Genomic DNA, 6,000 nt, shown 5'->3' with positions numbered 1-6,000 from the left:
GTCTTTTATTATTATTATTAGTTCAATTTAAAGATTTTCTAGGGCATGTTTTTCTGTCTGGTACACTTGTTACAAGTAGAGGTCACCGTGGTCATCTTCAACTGTCACTCCCCACCAACCCCTCCACCCCACCTCACCTTGCCAAGTTCTGCCTCTGTCTGTCACATATGTGGCACACACATGATATATTTTTTCTCCACCTGGCATTGGTTCTGCCACTTTGACAATCCTTGGCTGTGAAAGGGCCCAGGGGCTTGACTCTGCAACATATCAAGTGGCCTCAGCTACCAACTGAGAAACTTCCCCCTTGACAGGCATGACTAGAAAACCTGACTTCTCTGGGCAAAGCCTCGCACGCCCCAGGGACCATGTCTGTCTGGTTCTGTGATGTATCCCCTGTATTTAGCCTAGGATCTAGACCCTTCATAGGCACTTAAGAATTTATTGCAAACAGGCCGGGTGCAGTGGCTCATGTCTGTGATCCCAGCACTTTGGGAGGCTGAAGCAGGCGGATCACTTGAGGTCAGGAGTTCGAGACCAGCCTGGCCAACGTGGCGAAACCCTGTCTCTACTAAAAATACAAAAATTAGCTGGGCATGGTGGTGCATACCTGTAATCCCAGGCTGGGTTCTGCCCCGTCAAATCCCAGGCTTGGTTCTGCCCCATCAAATCCCAGGCTTTTGCCTGAATGGCCTGGATTAGTCTGTTTCAACCACATGGATCAGTTGGTTCCATCTTGAAAAAAGGACTGGACTGGGGCTGCCATGATCCTGCTGTGTGCAAAGCACTGTGGGAAGGGCTGCCATCTTTGAGGCCTGGGTAGGCTTACCGTAGGCTTTGCAGAAGAACTTTTAGTCTGTATCAGTTCTTTGGGGTATCTGCTTGCCTGGCATCTTCCACACAGCCATGGAATTGCAGAGCTTAGCATAAACCAGATGCTTGCTGTTTGTTGAATAAACTCTGATAAGCAAAGGCGGCGTGTTCAACTATGTGGAGTCATGCTGTCTTAATTTTCACTTTTTGATTCAGCTATCACAGCCCATATGCCAACATCTCCACAAAACAGAGAGAAGCACCTGTGTTAGTCTTGGCACAAGATCGCTGTGAGGGCAGGATGGGGGCATCCTTGTTCTCCAGTGCGCTGTGCACATGCGTGTGTGCATGTGTCTGACTGCATGGGCATGTGTGTTTATGCACATGTCTACTTGTGTATACTCGGGGACTAAGGTCTTCATAGTCACATAACCTTAAGATGGTGATGTGAGGCCGGGCGCGGTGGTTCACGCCTATAATCCCAGCACTTTGGGAGGCCGAGGCGGGTGGATCACGAGGCCAGGAGTTCAAGACCAGCCTGGCTAACATGGTAAAACCCTATCTCTACTAAAAACACAAAAATTAGCTGGGCGTGGTGGTGGGCGCCTGTAATCCCAGCTACTCAGGAGGCTGAGGCAGGAGAATCACTTGAACCCCGGGGGGTGGAGGTTGCAGTGAGCCAAGATTGTGCCACTGTACTCCAGCCTGGGTGACAGAGTGAGACTCCATCTTAAAAAACAAACAAACAAACAAACAAAAACTATTGCAAAGACCCTCGCAAAAGGACAAAAGTGTCCTTTTAGCACTGTAAATTGGTAAAGAATACGCCCTCATGCCCTTGAGGACATTTTGCAATGACTACAGGGTCTTCTAGATGTTGGATCCGCTTCCTGAGTAGACCTGTAACACTGGAAAGGGAAGCCTCCTACAAACATCTCACAATCTAGCAACTTTCCCCTTGACAGGCATGACCGGAAAACCTGACTTCTCTGAGCAAAGCCTTGCAAGCTCCAGGGAGCATGTCTGTCTGGTTCTCTGATGTATCCCCTGTACATAGCACAGGATCTAGACTCTTAATAGGCACTTAAGAATTTCTTGCAAACAGGCCGGGCGTGGTGGCTCATGTCCGTAATCCCAGCACTCTGGGAGGCCGAAGCAGGCGGATCACAAGGTCAGGAGTTTGAGACCAGCCTGGCCAACATGGTGAAACGCTGTCTCTACTAAAAATACAAAAATTAGCTGGGTATGGTGGTGCATGCCTGTAATCCCAGCTACTCAGGAGGCTGAGGCAGGAGAATCGCTTGAACCTGAGAGGCAGAAGTTGCAGTGAGCTGAGATTGCACTGCTGCACTCCAGCCTGGGTGACAGAGCGAGACTCTGTCAAAAAAAAAAAAAAAAAATTCTTGCAAATATACTCAATAAGATGAGGCTACTGAGTGGCTGGTTAGGCTCACTCACCAGCTATGCTATCCATTCCTGCTTGCCAGCCTCAAAGAATATGATTAAAAGTTTTATATAGAGGGCATGACTTATCAACTCCAAACTTGGTTTTGCAACAAACATCACATTACATCATTGTCATTAAATGAAAGAGAATCTGCCTCTGAGCTCCCATTCTGCCAGACTATTGGGAAAGTTAATGTTTGCCTCAATTGGAAAATCCCTCCTTCCCTCTAGGGTGGCACAAGAATCTGGAAGGCTCCTGTGGTTCCTAGAAAACAGAGGAAGGGGAAGGGACTCTGGTTATGGTCACTGTTCAAGCTCCTTGAAGTCCAGGCTTCCAAGGTCCACAGAAGGCAGGTGGTCCACTGACTCCCGGCCACATGAGGTATATGGGATCTCTGCCAAGGCTGTAAGACCCAGGGCCTGGGGTCCAGCCTATCTGGGTACCCAGGGCCTGTAGTCTAGCCTTCCTGGGTGCCCCGGGCATCAGCCATTTCCCTGACAGACTCTTCATCACCTGGAGGCAGAGAGTAGATCTCTGCAGCTTTCTCTTTCTAGTCTTGGGGACACTTTATTATCTGCTGCTCCACCTCTGCCCCTTCCTGCTCTACAACCTCCCCTGGGGTGAGAAACACACACAAACTGGGATTTCTAGAGGTCTGTGTGGCAGCAGGGACAGGAAGGATCCCAGGGAGATTAACAACAAATTAATTCTGCAAATGGCCCTGCCACAGGGGCCCAATGGAAGGACAGCCTGCCTCAAACCTAAATCACTGTGGTCATTCTCTAAATAATCAAAACCTCAAGTGTTTAATCTGCAAATGCCAAGGGTCTATTGAAATGACTGTAGTCAAGAGCTTCCTGATGAAAAGAACTTTTTATTTTTTTATTTTTATTTTTATTTTTTATTTTTTTGAGATGGAGTCTCGCTCTGTTGCCCAGGCTGGAGTGCAGTGGTGTGATCTGGGCTCACTGCAACCTCCGCCTCCTGGGTTGAAGAGATTCTCCTGCCTCAGCCTCCAGAGTAGCTGGGATTACAGGTGCACACCACCATGCCTGGCTAATTTTTGTATTTTTAGTAGAGACAGGGTTTTACCATGTTGGTCAGGCTGGTCTCAAACTCCTGACCTTGTGATCTGCGTGCCTTGGCCTCTCAAAGTGCTAGAATTACAGGCATGAGCCACCGTGCCCAGCCTGTTTTTTATTTTTATTTTTTTGAGACAGAGTCTCACTCTGTTGCCCAGGCTGGAATGCAGTGGTGCCATCTTAACTCACTGCAACCTCCACCTCCTGGGTTCAAGCGATTCTCCTGCCTCAGCCCCCCAAGTAGCTGAGATTACAGGCGTGCGCAACCACACCCCAGCTAATTTTTTTTGTTTATTTTATTTTTTATTTTTAGTAGAGACAGGGTTTCACTATGTTGGTCAGGCTGGTCTCGAACTCCTGACTTCAAATGATCTGCCTGCCTCAGCCTCCCAAAGTGCTGGATTATAGGTGTGAGGCACCGTGCCCAGCCGAAAAGAACTTTTAAAATTTGCTATCTTTTTCATCTTAAACTAACCCTGCCAGAGACACCATCTGCAAACTGAGCTCGTCTTGGCCCAGGGATACACACTTTTCATCAACGGCTGGCGGTGTGATGGGCTTCTAGAGACGGTGTTAGGTTCCGCTTTAGGGTCTGTCGTTGAAAGGCACTGAAATCCACTCTTTTTCCTTTCCTAGAATCCAGTCCCAGACTCTGTAGAAGTCTTGGGAGGAGACTGGGAGGTTTCCTCATGCTGCAAATTCTGGCCCAAACAACCCAGTCCCTGAGGAGGGTGTGTTGGTGTACCAGAAACTGATGGAACAGCACCCGGCACCATGCCAGACCCTCCTGTGCCAAGACGTTCCAGGAAAATGAGCATATCCTAGGATTGGGAGGAAGTAAGGCAGCAACTGGGGACTTTTTCCTAATGAGTCCAATAAATCCTTGGAAAAATAATCCACCAAGGGTCAAATATACATAGAAAACAACTTTGAAGGCTTTTGGAGGCTTTTTTCCCTAAAAAGAGAGAAAAGTAAAAAATATTCCAGGCATTGGCTTTCAAAAACAAACAAACAAAAAACAAAACCAAACAAAAAAACCAAAAAACAAACAAAACCAAGAACAACCCTGGGAATATAAAATTCTTCAAGATATGCAAGAAACATATAAACTTCAGGCCAGGTGCTTTGACATGCACTTGTAGTCCCAGCTACTCAAGACGATTGTTTGAGCCCAGGAGTTTGAGGCTGTAGTGTGCTATGATCACACATATGAACAGCTACTGCACTCCAGCCTGGGCAACAAAGTGAGACCTCGTCTCTAAAATAAATACAACTAAATTTTAAAAGAGAAGTTTATAAACTTTAGTTATGTATTCTGGCCAATTAATGGGAGGGAGACAAAGAGAAAAACTGAAATAGAGGAGAAAAAGGAAGGGAAAGGAGGAAGCAGAGAAAGAATGAGAGAGGAGAGTGAGGGAGAACTCTGGAGAAGGCCAGAGAAAGAAAACAACAGGCCGGGTGTGGTGGCTCACACCTGTAGTCCCAGAACTTTGTGAGGCTGAGGCGAGAGGATCACCTGAGGTCAGGAGTTCGAGACCAGCCTGGCCAATATGGTGAAACCCCATCTCTACTAAAAATACAAAAATTAGCTGCGCGTGGTGGCACACGCCTGTAATCCCAGCTACTCGGGAGGCTGAGGCACGAGAATCACTTGAACCTGGGAGGCAGAGGTTGCAGTGAGCCAAGATCACGCCACTGCCCTCCAGCCTGGGAGACAGAGCAAGACTCTGTCTCAAAAAAAATTTTAAAAAAGGCCGGGCATGGTGGCTCATGCCTGTAATCCTAGCACGTTGGGAGGCCGAGGCAGTAGGATTGCTTGAGCTCAGGAGCTTGATACCAGCCTGGGCAACATAGTGAGATCTCATTTCCATATAATAAATAAATAAAATAGAAAAGAAAACAATAATATTTCAGAGATGCTGAGACACAAAGCACAAGAGAACAGAGCACAGTGAGAGAACACTGGCCTGAGAAGGCTCAAAAGTTGATGCTGAGAAGATGATGTTATCTGAAGGAAAATCACCGTCTTTCTGCCTTCCGATTTACATGAGCATCTTAGAAACCTGGAAAGTCAGAGCTACAAGGACCTGAGCTCGTCTAGTCCAGTCTTTTCTGTACTGTGTTGAATAGTGTCACCCCAAAATCATATCTGCTTGGAACTTCAGAATGTTAGTTTATTTGGAGACAGGGTCTTTGTAGATAACGTTAGTGAAGATGGGGTTGTATTGGATTCGGGTGGGCGCTAAATCCGATAACTAGTGTCCTTTTTTTTTTTTTTGGAGACAGAGTCTCGCTCTATCCCCGAGGCTGGAGTGCAGTGGTGCAATCTTGGCTGACTGCAACCTCCGCTTCCTGGGTTCAAGCGATTCCCCTGCCTCAGCCTCCTGAGTAGCTGGGATTACAGGTGTGTGCCACCACGCCTGGCTAATTTTTTATATTTTTAGTAGAGATGGGATTTCACCATGTTGGCCAGACTGGTCTTGAACTCCTGACCACAGGTGATCCACTCGCCTCAGCCTCCCAAAGTGCTAGGATTACAGGCGTGAGCCACCACACCCAGCTCTAGTGTCCTTCTCAGAAGGCCATGTGAAGGCACAGACACGCATGTGAAAGAATGCCCTGTGATGACAGAGGCAGTGACTGGAGCAGTGCAGCTGC

Source organism: Gorilla gorilla, chromosome 4 (assembly GCF_029281585.2).
Source record: "Gorilla gorilla gorilla isolate KB3781 chromosome 4, NHGRI_mGorGor1-v2.1_pri, whole genome shotgun sequence".
In the NCBI taxonomy this organism is placed as follows: Eukaryota; Metazoa; Chordata; class Mammalia; order Primates; family Hominidae; genus Gorilla; species Gorilla gorilla.
This window is presented reverse-complemented; position numbering follows the sequence as displayed.